General features: G+C 41.1%; 1 long non-coding RNA gene across 1 annotated transcript; it reads left to right on the top strand.

Moving 5' to 3' along the window:
* The first annotated feature begins 1,025 nt into the window (after positions 1–1,025).
* On the top strand, positions 1,026–13,007 carry LOC140844756 (uncharacterized). The gene is made up of 5 exons (XR_012123246.1): positions 1,026–2,910; positions 3,773–5,126; positions 9,717–9,903; positions 10,710–10,858; positions 12,736–13,007. It is a non-coding gene; the product is annotated as an uncharacterized lncRNA (long non-coding RNA).
* The last annotated feature ends 7,350 nt before the right edge of the window (positions 13,008–20,357 follow it).

The following is a 20,357-nucleotide window of genomic DNA, read 5'->3' as shown; positions in this document are numbered from 1 at the left end:
ACTAGGAAAGAGGGCTCCCTGGGGCCTGAGGACACCTAACACAGGAAGAAAGGGCCCCTTCCCAGAGCCAACCAGAACAATCCTCTATGGGGCACAGGACTCAGCACCCAGGAAATCCTGGTAAGACCCTCATAAAGCTGCAGGTGGCATCCCTAATGGGAGCAACCGGAGCATCACCTAAATGATTAGGGTAGTTGTGGCACAAACTTCCAGTTAGAAGATAAAGAAGTACTGGGAAGGTAACGTATAGTTAACATTGCTGTGTGGCTTTTTTGAAAATTGCTAAGAATAGATCCTAAAAGCTCTGATCACAAAGAAAAAACAGGCTTGCTTGGTGACTCTGTGAGGTGGTGGATATTAGCTAAGCTTATGGTGGTCATCATTTTGCAATATACGTATGTGAAGTCATCATGCTGTACACCTGAACCTTACACAGTTATGTCAACTCAATAAAACTGGGGGAAAAAGAGATTGGGGCAATTGTTCCAAGTAGATACTCTGGACAAACTCGAGCCGGAAAATCCAGAAAGGTCATTGTGGCCCACCAGAAGAACCACTGGGGTCTTGAGATGATTGAATTAGTGAAAGAGGGGAACATAGGTGGGCAGGATCCTGAGGAAAGACAAAAAGCCAGTTAGGACAGGAATCGGTGTCTGCGTAGTTGCTAGCCCTGGAGGAACCCTTCCAGATCGGATTGTCCACCTCAGGCTAGCGAAGTCCTTAAACAGCACTAGATGGAACAATGGATGCTTTCGTCAGATACATAGTCCTTACTTCACAGCCGTCACTGTGGGGCTTCCCAGGACAAACCAGAGAAGCATGTTAGAGGTAGAATCTCAGGACACCGAGAGCTGGTTCTCGCATGTCAGTGGGGAACGGAGGACTTGTTCAAACCCAGACTGCTGGGCCCCACCCAAGAGTTTCTGATCACTAGGCGTGGAGTGGGGCCCAAGGATTTGCATATTCAACAAATTCCCAAGTATTGCTGATGCAGCTGGTCCTGGGACCACGCTTTGAGAGCTACTGACAGCGGGGAAAGGAAATGAGAGTCCCATCCTGCAGCTGCGCTAGCCCTGCTCAAGAGAAAGGATGAGGGGCCAACCTTACCTTAAGCTGCATCAAGAACAGGTGAAAGTATTAAAAACCTGGTTTTATGTCTTCAAAAGAGTTATGGAACAATGGAGGACATTCCCTTGCTGCAGGAAGAGAAAGAACCATTACTGGAGTGGTGGAATTGAGAAGTGAGGGGAGACAGCAGGCTAAGGAGCAGCCGGCTGAAGTCCCAGACCTCAGCAGGCCCCCAGAAGCATGGGCTCCAGTTCAGGAATCTACTGAGGGCGACTCTCCCGGAAACCAACAGGAAGAGGCAGATGCCTAGCGCCGAGCTGCGCAGCGGTCCTCAGCCAACGGGGCCGACCCCTCCAGGCTGCACGGTCTGCTTCCTAAGGCCTTTCCTGACACCTATACCGGGTACGTAACAGGTGAACCGAAGGTGAGTAAACTATTATCTCCCTGGCTTATCAAACTATTTTCTTAATAATAAGAACTACCATTTATTAAGTGTTTACTAAGTGCCAGACCCTCCTCGTCACCCTATGAGTGGCATTATGTCACTTCTATTACAAATAAGAAATCTGACACTTGGACAGGTTGGGTGTTGGTCACACAGCAAGTAAGCATTTAGGCACTAAGCGCTTCCTCACTTTTCCTCCAGGGCAAGGAGGGTCTGCTTAGGAAACAGGTGTGGGGGCATAAACCAGGAGGGACAAGGCATGTGGAGCAGGAAAAGACAGATAGATGCCCACAGCAAAAGGAAAGCATTAGCATTTTGTGAAAACCTAGCCGCTCCTGCAATCATCCTATGAGAAAAATCTTCCATGCATGAACTGACCTATTTTCATCTTGGTCTTATAGTTAGAAATCCCTCAGAATGTAAAGCAAATAAAGCAGAATGTCTGAGTCTTGTGTTCCTCTCAAGGCCTGCTGCCTAACCAACAAGACTGGGTTTTTGGTTCAAGCCTGTTCTCACTTCCCAGTGCCAATAGCTGGCCCCTGAGCACGTTGCTGGCAGCTGACACTGCGAAGGGAGGAACTGTAGTACCTGGGGGAATCCTGCAGGACTGAGAGGTGCACTGTGGTTGGAAAAGGCAGGCAGGCACCACAAACATGAATAAAAGCCTGCAGCCTGGGCTTAAAGAGCTTTGATCTGTTTGCAAAACCAGTAAAAACTGCTCCACAGGAGCCACAGCCAAACCCAACACTGGAAAGGGACGCTTACGAGACAGCAACTGCCTCCTGGGTGCATGTTTGCATGAGGAGTAAAACTGCTAACCATCTGAAGAAGAAAAAATGTGGAAATTTTAGGGCTTAACTACAAGATTTACTAATCCCCCAAGCCAAGTTTAAAACAGAAACAATGTCTTCAGCCTCTACAACTACGCCAAGTATTGTCAAGATAAGAATTTGCTTATTTTTGTCATTATGAGCAAAAACAGAAACATATTCATGTATCAACTCTAGAAGGAAGTTTTACTTTTAATCCTGTTTTTAATGATAAAAAAATCAAGTAGAAGAGCATTTTTCCAGCTTTTTGCAAGTCAGTGATGACAATTTAACTTAAATTCTTACCTTCTAAATTATTTCTTCACAGAACACCATAGTTCCTGGGTAAATAATGAAAAAATCCTGAATAACTGAAAAATGGCAAATATCAATTGAGCTCACAGAGCACTAGGGACAAGCACGTGAGAAAGGTTTAACTTTAACTCTTTAACTCCCATGGTGCTTTCTCAAAAGAATAAATGTCCTGAAAAGATGTTTCATCTATCAGTTGACAGAGTTTCAGTGATACCATGTGATTTCAAGAGAACCAGGAAGAAACTGCTGGCCACTGGAGTTTAATGAAAAGCAGTAAGTAATCAGCCCAAAAGGAAGAAAAGCAAGCTTGATATTTTATATTCTATGTCAGTACCCTCTGCTATATTTAGTTTCATGGGTAAGATCTATGTGATGAGTCTGTACAGTTTTATTCTTGGTAATTTCCCTTTAGTCTATCAGTTGATCACATGCCATGAGAGTTGCAAGCAGGTGGTTGGCCCCAAATTGCTGCAAAAAATGGCATCAAGCCTGTGAGAGGGACAAGCAGAAGGAAAGTGTCATGAAAAAGAGGATGGAGAATCATACTGATAAGGAGTACAACCCATTAGAAAGAGACTGTTCCTTTTTATTTTGTTTGCAGTTGCAGGACAAAAATAGGCAGACTAGGCTATCTATGGTTCTTAAAGTTAGTAACTCACTGCACTCAAGTCATCTTTGAATCATTCAATAGGAGGTGACTCAGAGATCACTGCGGAATTCCCATGGAAATTCCAGAGGGGAGGGAACCTCCATTCCCCAGTGAAGCCAAAACCCGCTGCCCTTCTCTTACCGCTCCCAAGGAGTACGATGAGATGCACAATGCATGAGCTAGGGAGGACGAGTTGATCACGTCCAGCGCTGTGCCTCTTGCCTCTTGGCCATTCTGTGGGCCTCCAGCCTGCCAGGGAGGCAGAGAAGTATAATTTAAAAGACAAAATACTTGGAAGCCCACTGGGCAACAGATCTTTGCTTGTTCACTGGTCAGCATTATTTATAAAAAGGCGGATAGTTTTCGTCAGTCTCTCTCCCTAAGAGGACAAGGTTGTCCCCTACCCCAACATCTAGGAAATTCGAACACATCCTTTTTCTTTGTCAGCAAAAATGGTACAATCTGATACAGTTTCTCTCAATACAGATGGGTCAGCAGGCGGCCCGTTGAGCATTAGCCCTCTGCTGAGAAGAGACATCCCTTCTGGCGCAGGCCGCACCTCAGCTCAGACCCTCTCTGCATGGTTGTGTATCGCTGGGTCAACTGAAAACATCACTTCTACCCAGGCTGCTTGCTGCCACCCTGTTTTTGTTTTCCATTCAGCACAGAGTTGGTTATCATGTGCTCCTTTACTCTTTAGACCCACGTAGAACAATGCCAAGTAGCTCTTTATGTGGGAGAGTTCAATTGCATTTCAGGAACATGACATTAATGAATCCATATGGATCAAAAGTAACTTGCAAAAATATTCATGAGACTAGAAATAAAGTTATTCACAGGCCCAAGTCTTGTGTTTGTCTACTTTGTAGAATACCTCAATCTCTATCAACTCTCTCTTTGGTCTTTACACCACATCACCTTCTGGGCTTTCAAAGAACTGACATAATTAATATTAAATAGCTGAGAAAGTAATGTGTATTTAATAATGTTTATGGAACACCTATCATGCAACCAAGTAGAAACCTGGACACTACACACAAGACATCAATAGGGAAAAGATTATAATCTAAAAAATACAATAATGTTTAAGTGTCATAATAGAGAATAAGAGACATAATAGAGAATAAGAGCTGTGTGGCATTATTTCAGCTCTTTGAGATGGGGTGGGTATAGTAATATATCATCTCTTAGGTTTATATTGAGGGGATAAAAGAAGATTGTATACATAGAACCTGGCATAAACTAGTATGTATTTCATGTAAGTTTTTTAGTCTTGTTATTGCTCCTACTACCTCTCCCACCCCCATACCTATGACAGAATTATGAGTGATTGCAGCACACCCAGATAGTATTAAACCTTTAAATCTCTAAGGGAAGACTGCTTGGTCTTCCTACTATGGTTGCTAGATGTGTACTGTCATTGTCAGCTGGAGTCTGCTTGGACCGAATCATTTGGTTCAAGGACATAAAATTAAGTGTAAATTATTGAACCCACACAATAGATGAGAACCATATGCAGATAACTAATGTACAACAGAATATAACAATTATAAGTAGCATAGCTCAGAGCACTATTATTGCATGAGATTCCAATTTCCTTCCACCAGGAATTGCGGGAACCCTATGCTTAGCATGACTAAGGAAAACTGCTCCTACTTTGATCCGGCCCAGATACTCTTCTTGTTCTTTCAACAGTGGGATCCACAGATCCCCTTGTACGTACTTCTGCTGCCTGAGATCCAGGCTAACAGGCCCTGCCTTGGACTCAGAGCTGAAGAGAAGCCCATCCTGCCCTCCCTATGAGGCACATCTGGAATCCAGGCCCCCTTCTCGTCACTCTGTGAGTATCCAAGACTCTAGAATTCTCTGTTCAAATAGCTGTGAACCTACTTCCAAGCTACACATACTTCTTTCCTGGGCTGTCCTCTAGAGGGTGGGACCTTGCTAATGGTCTAATGCAACCCTAATGCCAAGAATGACTACTGGCAGGGGTTATATCTAAATCTTGGACATGCAGACAGGCCATGAGTATACAGAAAAGCCCTCTCTGAGAGAGAGCCTGAGGATAAGGAAAGGGTCATAGGTCTGAGGACAATAAAGTGTCTCAATTTGAACCTGACCCTCCCCATCTTTATGAAATTGCATTTGTCAAGATAGGGAGATAGAACGTATTCTACTTAGGAATTTGTAAGCCTGATTAATAATTTTTTAATATTTAGCCATATATTATGTGGTCCTCCAATTGTACTCTTGTCCTGGATTGTCACTGGGATAATTGTCCCAACAAATGTTAGGAGTAAGGCTGCCGCTCTGGCCCCTTACCACTATGTGTCTCGTGATTGTTTCCTCATATCAGACCCCCATTTACTAACTGCAGAATATTCTCTGTGTCTGCAGCTGCTCACAGTTCAGATTTTATATATAGTCTTTATCAACTGCAAATGCCACTAATAAACATCTGCTGCTTATCGCTTATTATGGCTTTTTATATATTCAGGGCTTCAGAGCTTAGACTTTAGTCTCTTTCTCAGTCCTTTCTATTTTCACTCTGTCATTTTACTGGGAAATGCAGTTTCCAAATGGAACATGGCCTCCAAGTCCTGGAGACATGTTCTGGGTGTCACTGTGGAACGTGCCAGCTGGCTGAGACAGGCCAGGCCACACAGTCAAACCACTTCACACCTATACCAGGCCTTCAGCTGCCTGCCATGCAGTGGGTGGTAGAAGAGGTCCTGTCTGCCTTGCTTGAGGAGCTCAGAAGGAGGGAACTAAGACAGGAATTTCTATCTGTGGGACAGAATGCTAAGGTTACATCCCAAATTTAGGATGCACTAGGTAGATTAATTAAAAAGCACAAAAGCAAAAAGAGTCAGGTACATATTTGCTCTAGGGAACCACCCACAAACAACCAGAGATTTAATCCACGCTACAGAATTGGAAGCCCTCTCCAAGTGCTGATTCCTACGTAGCAGATGGAACGGGGATACACTGATCAACACAGTGCTGAAAAATGAGAAGAGATTGGGTCCTAGCAGCATCCCCGTGGCCACGCCCTGCTCTTGGTGATAAATATGATTCACTAAGAGATTAAGTTAGAGAGAAGACAGCTATGGAGGTAGGATTACTGTGGCTTGCACAAGTTTTGCATCCCCCAGGCCCTTGCATAACCCAGAAAGATGATAGTCATTTCCAGATTTGTATGCAAATTATTCCTGTGCAAGTATCTGAAAGCAAAATTGGTCCATTGAGTTAATCACTAAACAGGACACTTCAGTGTGCTCTAGTTCTGACATCTAATCAGCAATACAGCTGCACTTAAATATTGAAGACTTAAAGGATTTTGGCTTCTGAAGCAAGGGATTCTCTGGATAATCTTGCCTATAAGGTCCTCGACTTGGGCAGTCAAATGCTGCCAACTGCAATCCACACGAAAATCCAGAGCAGTACTTACAGATCTGTTTTTCTCCTGTGTATATATGCTTGGGAGGTTTTCATAATAATTAGCATGTACTAGTAAAAAGCTCATTTCTCAGTTTTGCTGTTGGCTTGGTATAAACCAGATGTGCAAGGATGCCTGCACGCCTGCCTCCGCCCCCCTGTGATTACCTCCCACACCAAACAGGGCACACGGTGAGATCCAGCACCGGGGCCCTGAAAACGAGTCAGAAGGTTTTGCTCCAAACCTTTCTAGGCTGGAGCTCAGGCCAAGATTTTGTTTTTTCTGTGATCTTATTTTCTGAATGGAATGAATCTAACAGAGCAGAAACCAAAATTTTAAATTATGCTAAAATAAAAATGCTTCCAAGTTATTGCTATGTAGATTATGCAAAAAAAATAATAAAGAAATAAGAACCATTAAGATAGGGTAATCAACTTCCATTAAATAAGCTTAAAATAAGGAGCTGGAGGATAAATAAAGAAATAAATAAGAAAAGGGAAAAAAGAAAAAGGCATGCTGAGACATGGTCCTGGTGCCCCTGCCAGAGCTCTGGTAATTACACTTGTTGGAATCTTTAGCATAATTAGTCTTTAGCTGCCCATTTCAGTTTTGCTCAAGATATAAATGTCAAGTCAAAGCTATTAAAAATCATGTTTCTGAGAAACAGATACTCAGAAGGCGAATTGCCCAGGTAGCAAATGCGCTGCCGGAAATCACAGACGTCGCTGTACACCCGCATTGTGCCGGCTGGCTGCACTCATTGCTGTAATTCTTTTATAGCATATAAACTCTGGGCTGCTTGATAGCCACATAAAATTAATTTTTATGTTAATTGGCCTCTTGTTCAAGGAAAAGCTACCCAAAGTCACAAGCTCTGCCCTGCGCATCCTTTGTGTGGGTTATTTCCTCTCAGAAGATCTGCCATGTGCCATAGGTCAGTATCTCCTATTAAGCGGCAGGGTTCCTCTTGACCCTGAACTACTATAAACCAGGCATATGATTTACTGTCCATTGATGATCTCAGTTCAAAATAGATTTTTGTTCTCCCCCCACAGGCAGAAAACACAGCCTGGTGTCACCAGCTGAGCAGAGGGCCGTTGTGCTACTTTGCCTTTATCGCAGGCACTTCCTTTGGGGAAGATGAGAAATCCCTGTGGGTGACAGAAAAAAGGAGGCTGCAGTTGCCAGCAGCTTCCAGAGCAGCTTTAAGCTGAGCCCCGAGTAGGGATGGAAACAGAAGGCCTGATGAAGGACAGCCTGGGGAGAGGTCCCCACCCCAGCAGAAAGAGGCTATCTGGGAGCGGGAAATGCATCATGGGTAGGGCACTGGGATGGGTCGACTAACCGAAGCTTAAAAGGCCTTTCCCCCTCCTCACTTTACAGCTGAAAGAACTAAGGAACATTACGCAGGGGGTAAGGCTTCCAAAATGATGCACTGAGTTGTTGGCAAAGTTGAAGGATGTGTGCATATGGCTCTTTTTATCACAAACGTCAGAAAGGATGAGCTCTGCTCTGACCATCTTGACAATCAAGTAAACATGCCTTAGAAAAAACACAATATTTTGAAAAATATGGGAACTTGGGAATAGGGTGCAAATGTGAGCATAAATAAATGTAGCTCCATAAATAAAGGGGATGAAACTATGAGAATAGGCAGGCCAGATGAGAACTCTGGCACATTTTTCAAATAGAGCCCAACCTTCCAGTTGTCTAATAATTTCTTTCTGTTATTTGTGAGATTAAGTTCCACAAACCTCACTTAACATGCAGAGAAGTTGCCCACCTTCAGGCTCTGAGGTAATGGGTGATTGAAGGTGGTAACTGAACATAAAAGACACGTGCTTTCTAGAATTGCCAAGGCATACTTCCCAGGCTCTCTAAGTGGGGCCCAGGGTCCTTGTCTGGTCACAAACCAATTAAGTTAAGTGCTATTGAAATTGCTTTTTATCATCCAGATAAGAAGCAGTTCACAAGTGAGATACAAAGCTTGACACATAAAAGCTTATTCATAAGCCTGGGTCTAGTGACTTAATAGCCACACTAAGACCCATATAACACATCTGTGACTTGGAAATGAGTTGTCAAAGAATGAGAGATCTCTGGGGGACCACAGATATTAGAGCTATATAACTCCTCCTCATTCTCCACAAAATTGTTTGGAATCACCAACTTTAGCTCTCTAATAATTCCACTGATGACCATGACTGTTTACAGCAAAGGAACGATATCTAATCTGCGTGGCTGAGCTGGTGGAGGAGGTGCTGGCATCCTGTGGCAAGGTCCTGCCTTGGCGGCCCTGGAGAACATGACCACCTCCCACCTGCAGCAACCATCATTCTTCTGCACCTAAAATCTCTGCTTCCTTTGGGAAACCACTTCCCACAATCACTGCCTGTGGAGGGAACAGTTTTGGTTGGTTCCTTCAGTGTAGCAGGAGACCATGCTCCCTGGCCATGCCTGTGAGTTTGCATTCATTCTTCCAATAAATATATATTAAATACATAGTCTTGGCTCTGGGGCTTCAGCAGTAAGCCAGGCAGGCAAACTATCTGCTTGTGTGGAGCCTGCATCCTGCTAGAAGAGGTAGACAAGAGCTCATAGTGTAAGACTGGAGGGAGCAAAGAAAGGGACAGGTCTCACTGGAGGAACCCAACTCGAGCCAAATAAGGAAGAGAACGGCAAATGTCACTCAAATGATTCAATGGGAGGTCCCTAGCCACAAGTCCCGCCTAAAACATGCTTCACGGTACTCTCTCCCCAGCAACCCAGCATGGCCAATCATCAGTGATCATGCCCTCAGAGCTGTCCCAGTGCCCTTGATAAGCCTGTCGCCCCTCTTGCTGGGCGCGACTTCCCTGGTCCGTGCAGGGACCAGTGATCCTCGCCCGGGATTGCGTTAATAAATTTTCTTTTTGGCTCCTTTGTTGCCGCTTGCCTAGTCTGGTTTCGTTTACCTTATGCATAGAATGACAAGTCATCTCATTTCTGCAGTGCTTAGCGTCAAGAGGCCCATGAAGCCAGGTGGCTGGTGGAGACCCTGTGGGATCCGAAGAAGTGACCTGGAGCAGAGACCTGAATCATGAGAAAGAGCTGGTGTGTGAATACCTGGGAAGGAGTGTGTGACCTGTGACGAGACCAGCCAAACATTCCCCAGCCTCAGCCACTGCTCCAGAGCTGAGTATGTGACCCAAGCCAAGCCAGTCAGGAGGGGTTTTATGTGAAGCCAAAGAGAGGGACCTTGTCTTTTGGGTTATGGGGAGGCGGCCAAAGCTCTTCCTCTCTCTATAGAGGAAAAGCCCACCTGAAGTCAGAATGAAGCTGACAAGAGCGCATCCTGGATGCAGTCTCAGAGGCCAGGCCCATCCTGGGCAGACAGCAAGTGACCCTTTAGGTCCCCCTTCAGAAAAGCCTTCATTTTCATTTGTGGGGATGTGCTTGGCTGTGGATAGTGTGGTTGGCCTCCAGCCGCCAGCTGCGGTAGGGCTTCCCAGCACTCAGACTGAGGCCACACTCCTCGGATGGCCCCAGCCCATGACAGAGCAAAGCAGTGATGGCCACGGTCACATTCTCTGAGAGCGTCCCAGGGTGCCAGGGCCTGCCCCAAGAATCCTCCAGCTTTCCCAGCTCATGGCACACTTCGTGTCTCAGAAATGCTTTCACGGCCCTCCCTGAGCCAGAAGAAATTGCCTATCAGTTCATTTTATGAAATAGGTCCAAACAAGGTAATAGTAGTCATTTGCGGGGTGACTGACAAATGTTGCTGTGTTTCCCTGGAAATTTAAAATATCCTCTGGTGCCCCTGTGTGTTCACCACGGTATCTTGGAGAATCTGAGGGCACAGTCCAGGAATCACAGGCCTAACCATTTCTGTTCAATGCGGGGCTCCCCCAGCCTGCAGCCCGTGCTCCGGAGCTCCCTGGCGGGCTGGCAGAGATGGTCAGATCTGCGCGGTCCACACTGGCTTCTTCCCTTTTCCTTTCACAGGTGTCACTGCCCAACACCACCTCTGCATTCCTAACTCCATGTGTGCGTCTGCTTCTGGAGACACCAACCTGCAACATACCTCTTGATTTTCAAAAGGCTGACAGTTACCTGGGACAACGTAAAGGAACTTCACAAAATCTATTCCTGAGGTGACATTTAATGAACAGATTCCAAAATGATAAAACCGATAAATTTACCAGATCATCATTCCTTCTACTGTAAGCTCATTATGGCTATATTATCCACCTTTATATTGCATACTACTGGTCCAAGAGAAAGCACTCAATAAATGTTGTATACATTTAATGAGTGAATAAATCATGCATAAAAACACATATTATATGTCAGCATTTTAACCAGTTTTGAATAAAAGTAAGACAGCTACAATACACTGAATTATTCTCTTCTGCTAGATTTCACCCAAATCTTTAAAAAGTTCTACCTATCAATTATGTTTTCCTCCCCAAAACTATGTCATAAACTAGTAGAAAAATTTCTGACAGAAAATAAGAAGTTGGGGAGAAGCTATTTCTCTGCTAGGTGATATATTGCATCATTGACACTGCATGTGGTTGATCTCATCAGTAAGATTAATAAATAGAGTGGAAGGAGGATTTTTTACTAGATAGGAGGAAACCAAGTGAATTTCATAACCCAATCATTAATGGATGAGGCCAAGCTTGAAAACACAACTAGACAAGAAGTTATGTCTGTGCTCTGTAGTATCTGTCCCTAGGCATTTTATTGCCATATTTAATATACATTACAAGAAACACTAAAAGCATCTAAGGAAAAGAGCATTTAATGAAGGCAAGCTCAACTTAGAACAGGATTTCCAAAGAAAAAAGTGTTTAGCAAATCCTATGATAAAGCTCTCGAAGCATTTTCCCCAATGTGCTTCATTTATAAGCAAGAGCTTTCTCTAAATCAGATTAGAAATGAGAAAGGTATCAATTTGACTTCAGTTTCCATACATGCCAGGTCGACCTCGCCTCTCTGGGACTCCTCTTTATCATCTACAAGCAGTGTGTATCTTGTAACAGAGAGAATCTTCATTATAAGTAACCCAAACTGCATTTCTATTAGTGGTAAATGCTCTTTTAAAGTGAAATTCTTTTTCTTTTTTGTCATAGTAGACAAAAGACAAAGCTCCCGGAGGCTTGGCCCTATGTTCCCACTCCCTTTGGATCCTTCTCGAAGGCAGTAGTGGGGAGCTATGATACCATCATGGTTTTAACACTCCAGTCATTTTTCACACTCTTCTAGAAGCAATTCTGGTTTCCAACTCAGGTGTATCAGTAGGTGCCCTGGGACTTCTTACCTGCTGTGATGGAAGACATAAACACAAGTTAATTAAGTCTATTGTTCAAACAATTTGTTTCTTACTGAGGCTGATGCACTTGCAACTACTTCAGCACAGTTTTATTTCCAGAGGTAGGCTGCCACCTGCACTCTGGTGTGAAGATGCCTTCTTTAGAAATTCATTTTATTTCAGAGACTTCCAGGTCGCTGTTTGAGTAACACTTGAAAAAAAAATCTATTACTAATGGATGACAAGCTGTTTTAAAAAAAAGTATGTGTTGCTGGTATTTTTTTTCAACGTCATAAAAATTTTCAGAGTAACAGCACCAAGGTGGAACTGGAATAAGTCTCATGTTGAGGATTTAGCATTGTGTAGCATTCTCACTCCAAGTCAAGACTGAAAACAGCTTTTGAAAGGTTTTCATAGTCTCTCTGGCAAAGTGAAGCATGGAAAATGAATGGAAGCTTGAGTCCTAGGAGAAAAATGCAGGCAAGAGACCCACATGCAGCAGGTTTTGTTTTTATAGGAAGGGATCAAAGGACATTTCCAGCATTAATTGCTTCTGTTTTTACTTTGTATCCTTATTGTGCTTCCATTTGTTCTCTCTAACTGATGTTCTGGAAACTCTTTTTGTCCTTGTTACTCTCATGTCACATGCCACATCATTTCTGCCTGGGATCACCTGTCCTCTCTCTCATGAGATCCTCTATTGCAATGCAGCAGATATGGCCAGAGACACCCTTGTGCCATCTTCGTCTTCCATGGTGCAGAGATGTTCCTGGGAAGCAGCTTAACCAGCCAGGGACAGCATTTCCCAGCCTCTCTTGAGTAAGTTGAAGCCAGGTGACTTGAGTTCTTCCCAGTGGAATGTGAGAAGATGGATGCACTCTGCTTCCAGACCCTGGCACACCACACCTCTGGGCTCCCATTTTCTGCCCCAGCTGGCTGGGTGTGGATGTCCTGGGACCTTCAATGATCCCCACCTTTAATTTCCTTTCTCCCTCTTTTGGCCTTTCTGTAAATAAGTAATAAACTTCTTTTGTATTGTGCCATTGAGATTTCAGGCATTACTATTAAAACAGCTAGTGGTACCATAACTAATGCATGAGACTGATGAAAATAATCAAACCTACTACAGTAATTATTCATGCCATAAATATTCACTGAACATCCTATATACTAGACCCTGCACTAAATTTGGGGGCTAAAATATTTTTTTAAAAAAACAGATAGTCAAACCTTTGCAGAGTTTATACAAAAGTCCTTATTTTCAAATGACCTTATTTTCCTTGATAGCATCTCTTCTATTGAACTTCATGTGAAACCTCTGAAGTTGGAGAACTACTTATGCTTATTTTACAAATAGAAACTACAGCCCAGACTGGTCATGGCATTATGATAAGCCACATCCAGATCTCCCTACTAGAGCATCCCACACAGCCTGGTGTGTGGAGCCACCAAGAAAAGTAGAACTGACTTCTCCACAAGTCCTACCAAGTCAAGAACAAACCACAGTTTCTAACCACCAAACCATTAGACCTCAGCTGCTCACTCAGTAGTACACTATGGGTTTGAAACAAAAGAGAGTGAGAATCAATGGATAAACAGATAATTTCTTAAAATACAAAGTCTGGGTATTTTTCTTCTGTCATCTTGTTATACAACTTGAATAGATAATTCATTTTAGGAACATCTGCATTTAGCCACTTGTTTTTACAATTTAAAAAACAGCCTATCAAGAAAAGAGGCATAGCTAACTCAGACAACGGTAAATCTAGATTTGTGAAACCTGAAATTTAAACATTTTGGAGCCTCATTTTAAAGAAGAGAATACAAGATTACAAAAACAAATTTGTTATAGGGCCTAGATAGGGCTCTGGCAAATGAAAGATGGTAAAAATTAAGCTTCATTAGTTTTATGGCAAATCCACATGCAAGCTAAATTTTTTGAAAGGATAGAAAATTTTCTAGATATAATCCCACTTTGATCCCTAGCTCAGTTAATTATGAATCAGTTGTCTATAACCAGATGGAGGAACAATCCATCAAAACTGTTGAGTTCCTGTTTTCTGAACCATTTATCATGTTGCATGCTTCTGCTTTGAGTATCTATTTATATCTACATACATAAGAGAAGACAACATGATTTTTTTAATGAGACTACAAATATGGATCCTGGAACATGAAATAATAATGATGGAAGCCTTGTCATAAATTTAGGAAATTTATTTTAATCCTAGTTGGAGAAAAATGGTATTCTCACTCATTCTTGGACCAATGGAAAACCACTGTGCCATTGTGTATGTAAATCAGTTAAGTACTGTAATTAGAAAATAAGCTAATTTGGTCCCTGCCCTCTACCCACTCCCAACAAATAAGATTTTATTTTTAAAATTTCCCTTTTCCCATCTCTTGAGAATTAATGACTTTATGCTCTGTTGACTTGGGAAAGCTCAGCTGCCAATGAGAACTGTCTACAGTGAACTGTCAGCTTCTAGCTCTTTAGATTGTAACCCAGAGAGCAATTACCAAGAACACATGGCTCATATTTGCCACCAGGGGGCTTGGGAAGCCCAGACCTGCAAACTGACCAGCTAATTGTACTTGTCCTCAGAAGTAAACATGTCACCTAGTTAGAAAGCAGACGATTTCCACAAGTGCCAAGGTAAATGTTCTCTTTTTAAACCCCTAGCGATCAGCCACAAATTTGAGTTGACATTAACAAAAAATTATCTTCTAAGGTCCTAAAAAGTAAAGGGATATCAAGATACTTATTTTCTGGGTCATGACTTTCAATTTAGTTCAGGCAGTTGTATGTTTTACTAAATTACAAGCTCTTACTATGACCAAAAGTTCGAAAAAATCTGTTCTATATGATCAACATATAGGAAACCATTGTTAGATCACCCCACCCCAAAGACAATGGAACCACATTTTCTCTCAAAGTCACCTTAAAAGACAGGCTACCTCTCTGGTTAACATACCAGAAGAGCAGGTCCCAGAAACTGAATAATATGATGAAACATTCTAAAATACTTTGGATATTAAATGATAATGCCTAAAAATATGATTTTAAATGTTTTTAAATTTTTTCTAAAATTAGATAATGGTGATGGCTGTGCAACCATGTGAACATACTAAAATATGGCCTTGATATAAAAAAGATTTGCAACCTACTGAATATTTACAGAAAGATCACGTGAACAGCAAAAAACTAAAACAGAAAAAAAAATCTTCTTTGAGCCTAGAAGTTTCAAAAATAAAGAATTCCATTAGTTAAACCACTTCAGTTCACCCATATATAAAAATGCACTTAAAATGGATCAGCCCTAAAAGTATGAGATAAAACTCTTCAAAGAAAACATAAGCATAAATTTCCATGACCTTGGATTTGTACATATCACATCAAAAGCACAAGCAACAAAAGAAAATCTTTATAAATTGGAGATCATCAAAATTTAAAACTTTTGTGCTTAAAAGTATACCACTAAGAAAATGAAAAGGGAATGTACAAAGTGGGAAAAACTATTCACAAATCATGTATCTGAGAAATGCTTATACTCAGAAAATATAAAGAATACTTACAACTCAATAATAAAAAGACAAATAACTCAACTGAAAAATACATAAAGGATTTAATAGACATTTCTTCAAAGAAGTCTTTTCTACAAATGCACAATAAGTACATGAAAAGATGCTCAACATCATTAGTCATTAGGGGAATGTAAATCAAAACCACAATGGGATGCCATTTCATTCCCACTAGGATGGTTAAAGTTTAAGAGATAGACAATAACAAGTGTTGGAGAGTATGTGGAGAAATTGGGCCCTTCCTACAATGTTGGTGGGATTATAAGAAGGTACAGTCATTTTGGAAAACAGTCTGGTAATTCCTAAAAAAAGTAAAACGCAGTTACCATATGACCCAACAATTCCACTCCTAGGTATATATGCAAGAGAAATGAAAATACATGTCCACACTAAAATGTGAATGTGAAATGCTCATAGCATCATTATTCATAATAGTTGAAAAGTAGAAACAACTCAAATGTCTTCAACTGAAGAATCAAAAAACAAAATGCAGTATTATATCCCTACAATGGAATATTATGTAACAATAAAAACGATGAAAAACTAAAACATGGATGAGCCCTGAACACATTGTGCTAAGTGAAAGAAGCTAGACAAAAAAGACCCTATATTGTAGTATTCCATTACATGAAATGTCCAAAAATGGCACAGCCATAGAGACAGAAAGTCAATCAGTAGTTGCCAGAAGCTGAGAGGGAAAAGGGGAAGGAGTGACTGCTAATGGGTCCAGGGTTTCTTTTTGGGGTGAGAAAAATATTCTGAAATTAGATAATGGTGAAGGCTGCACAACCTTGTGAATATACTAAAAACCACTGAATTTTACTCTTTAGGAAAGTGAATTTTATGGTTTATAAATTATATCTCCATTAAGCTGTTATTTTTTTAAAAATAAAGAACTCATTTCTGTTCAGGGACTACGGTGCCCTGGTGTTGATTCGTCTTGGCAGAAAGAGTCAAGGCAATGGATGCCATGACAGCACTGGGGCCACCGGCCAACACCTTAGAGATGACTCTCTTTGTTCTGAATCTAAATATAATTTGGCTTCCCATTTAGGTTTTCTCAGGAAATAAGCTTTTTACCAGTGGATGTGAACATGTGTTCCCCTTTCATTCACGCATTTGACAAACATTTCGAGCCTCCTCTGTGTGATGCACTGAAATCGTGGTCACAGAAAAGTGACTAAGACAGGTGTGGCCCCCACCTTCACAGTTCTCCAAGATGGGGGCAGGAAACATGAAATACAGGAGGAAACAAATAACTAAATAGCATTCTGCTTCACTATCTATTGCCTCACAACCTATCTCCCCAACTATACTCCTAATCTGTCCTTACATAATAATAATTATTGTATCTATATAATCTTTATATCTCATTATAATTAATATATATATAATCCATTAAGATAAGACCTATGAGCCAGGCACATAGTAAGTGCTGAGGGACTGTCACTGTTATCATTACTGCCTCCTGAAGAAATGTCTGCGATCGCGGCGCTGTACCCAATGAAGACTACTTTAGGCCTTGGACAGGTCTGGTCTCCCTCATGGGAGTGGAGCCCCCTGGCATCTGTCATCGCAGAAAGCAAAGGACCAGTCAGGAGACTCGGTATGTCTGAGGCAGGGGTGGCGGTATTGTGGGTAGACCTCCACTCTCTCCCCTGACCTCATTCTTTCAGGTCTGAATTTCAAGGACTTTAACTTGTGTTTCCTCACTCCAGTTAATCAGAATCCTTGGTGAAACTTTTGAAAAAGGTACTGGACCCAAATCTGGGTACATCCTAATGCAACAAGCTAGCAGTGAGTGTGCTTAGGGCATTCCCGAGTGGTGGGGAACAGAGGTTAACAGAGGCAGGCCCAGATATAAGCCACTCCACATTCCCACAGGGACCCCACCCTGAGCCCTGCACACAGTATCTGGCAAGGCACATTATCCAATTCATGTAATTCTCTACAGCGTTGCTAAGAACAGGCATCACACCCCCTCTGCCCAGAGAAAGGACTAGGAAGTTACTGCCGTGTTAGGGAAGCCGCCAGGGACTTTCCAGTAGAGAAGAATGATTCAGGCCTTAGCAGGCCTGCACCTTCCCAGGGATTCGTACTCCACGGCCTGTCAAGGGGCACAGGCAGTCACTGGACCTAGGCTTCATATTCACAAAACAAATGATGGGTCTATAGTCACACAGATACACTAACAAGATTGAATATTTAACTAAACCACAATTTTTGTAACCCTGAATTGGCATTTATTTTTCTCTTAACATACCAAGAGCATTTTTTATGTCATCATTATAGTACCTGAACTTCATTCTTTTTTTTAATAGAATTAACATTCTTGTTTTTTATTTCACTAAGGCTATGTGATTTAGAGCATATTCCTTAGCCACTCTAAACTTCAGGTTCTTCATCTATAAGAAGACAGATGTGGGAGCAATGACCGCAGGAAGTTGCTATGAGGATTAAATGAAACATTTAAGATACAGCCTGGTGCATGATTAAACCTCTAAGAAATGTTAACTAACAGTACTGGTGGGGGGCGGGTGGGGGCAGTAATTTTTGAGATAGTGGGAACATCACTGTCTGAGCAACATCATGCAGGTTCTGAATCTGCAATGTTGGTGGCCAGACCTCACACCATTGAGCCCTCGCCAGCCAGTCAGCTGTCTTCTTTCTTAAACATTCCTGACAAGTCTCTAGCTAAAGACTTTAACAGCATCTTTATAAAAATGAAGCCACAAATATTACTCCTCACAAAGTTCATGGTAATCTTTTTTTCTAGGTCTAAGATATAGATGGAATATATATGTGATAGATGGATAAATATAGATAGACAGACAGATAGATATAGATAGATAGAAAATAGATAATAGATATAGATATATAGATAGATGATTGATTAACAGATCAGTAAATAGACAGATGTAAACAGTAGAATGTTAAAAGTATTGTCATTTGGATGCTTTAGATTTTGCCATGCCAGCTGTCACTCATTCATTCCTGCAACAAATATTTATCAAATGCTTATTACATGCTAGACATTTTGCCAGATACAGAGGATTCAATAGTGAGCCAGCAGGGCTTCATCACATAAGCTGGTGATCTGTAAGATGCACTCCTTTCTTAACATATAAATGTATAAATCCTTTATGTTCCTCAAGAAACAATATCAAATAATTGCTCATTTTAATTTGCCAGGGTATAAATTACCCATGTTTTGTAGATCATATGGAGATCAGGTTTTGCTGGGTATCATAACTGCCCTGCAGTGGAAAATTTATAAAAGGATATTCTGGATCCCCAGACTCTTAGTGTCAACAATCCCACAATAGGTCATCCAGTCCATCTGCGCTCCTGAACAGGGAATGTCCCCATTAATACATCTGAGAAGTGTTCTTTAGACTTCAGAAAAATACAATTACCTACAAAAACACATCACTCCCAAAAATAGATTTTTCCTGATAACATCATGCAAATTAATTGGAATGCTTGCCCTTAGTGAACATATTGTAATAAAATGATAAATTCCCTCAGGCTGAAATTTATCATATCCAGTATTGCGGTAGTGGACCTCACTAAGCTTCCTCAGTCAACTCTACAAGACAAATAAAATTAGATTCATGATGTTTGAAAAAAACAGAATGATTATAGTCATCATTTAGAAGAAAATGGGGGAAAAAAACTGCTAAAAAAATAAAATGAAAACAATAAAAAGAAATTAAATCCACAAATCTAGCCCCAGACAATCCAAAAGGTACTTAAACTAAAACAGAGACAGAACCCAGAAAGTTTTAACTCTGGTTTCAGCTCAAATCAAGGGATAGAAGATGTTGAGGGGAAAAATGTTCAATTAGAGCAATTGGGGAATATTTGTTAGGATTACATAATTCCTAAATTAGCATAAAGCCCTGACTGAGGGCCGAATTGCTTCTTACACCTGCGCTAGATAACCACTAAATTCTCTTTTGTCAAAACCTTTGGTGAAAACACTGGAGTGGTAAGGAGAAAATCTAGAGGGAAATGAGGGAACTATTTAGTACTGAGTGATTTTTACTTTAAATCTCCAAGATAGTCAATATCCTCAAGCATGATTTTATAAGCCTTTAGTTTGTATTATTAGAAAGCATTTAATTTTCATATGTCATTTGAATTTTTTTTATCCATTTGCCTACAATCTCAATAAGGCAAATAACTGTTAGACTAAACACAAAGAGCAATGCATCTTTCCAAGTCCAAAAAATGATGAACTTCCTGCATTTGATTTGAGGTTTTCATTTTGACATGCAATGTAGACACTCAAACACCAGAGGACACTGTGTGAGTGAAAACAAAGTTCAATTACTATTCATCTAACTCAGTTCATTTACTTAGTATGTAAAAGAAAAATCTTAATTTTAAATTCTTTCCCCCAAAGACATTTTATGTCATTTCATGCTTCAAAAGTTAAAAGTAGAGGTTGATAGAAATGTGAATCATGAGACCAACTAATCATGTTAATTTGAATCATAATGGAAATTAGAAAGATTAATTTCATAAGCAATCATTAATAATGGAAACTCTCATGTACGAATAATCAAAGCTTTAAGTATTATATGGTAATTAATTCATTACTATGGGTTGCATATTTTAAAATAGCTCAAATCTTTCTTGCTTTGGTGTACTTATTAATAGCAATCCTGAGGGAAGAAAAGCTAAAAGGTTTCTTTAGAAAAGTTTTTTGTATGTGATTTTAAATGGGCAAGAGAGAAAATGGAATTAAA

The sequence above is a fragment of the Manis javanica genome, chromosome 12, assembly GCF_040802235.1.
Source record: "Manis javanica isolate MJ-LG chromosome 12, MJ_LKY, whole genome shotgun sequence".
In the NCBI taxonomy this organism is placed as follows: domain Eukaryota; kingdom Metazoa; phylum Chordata; class Mammalia; order Pholidota; family Manidae; genus Manis; species Manis javanica.
Note: the sequence above shows the minus strand (reverse complement) of the source record. Positions and strands in the feature narration are given on the sequence as shown.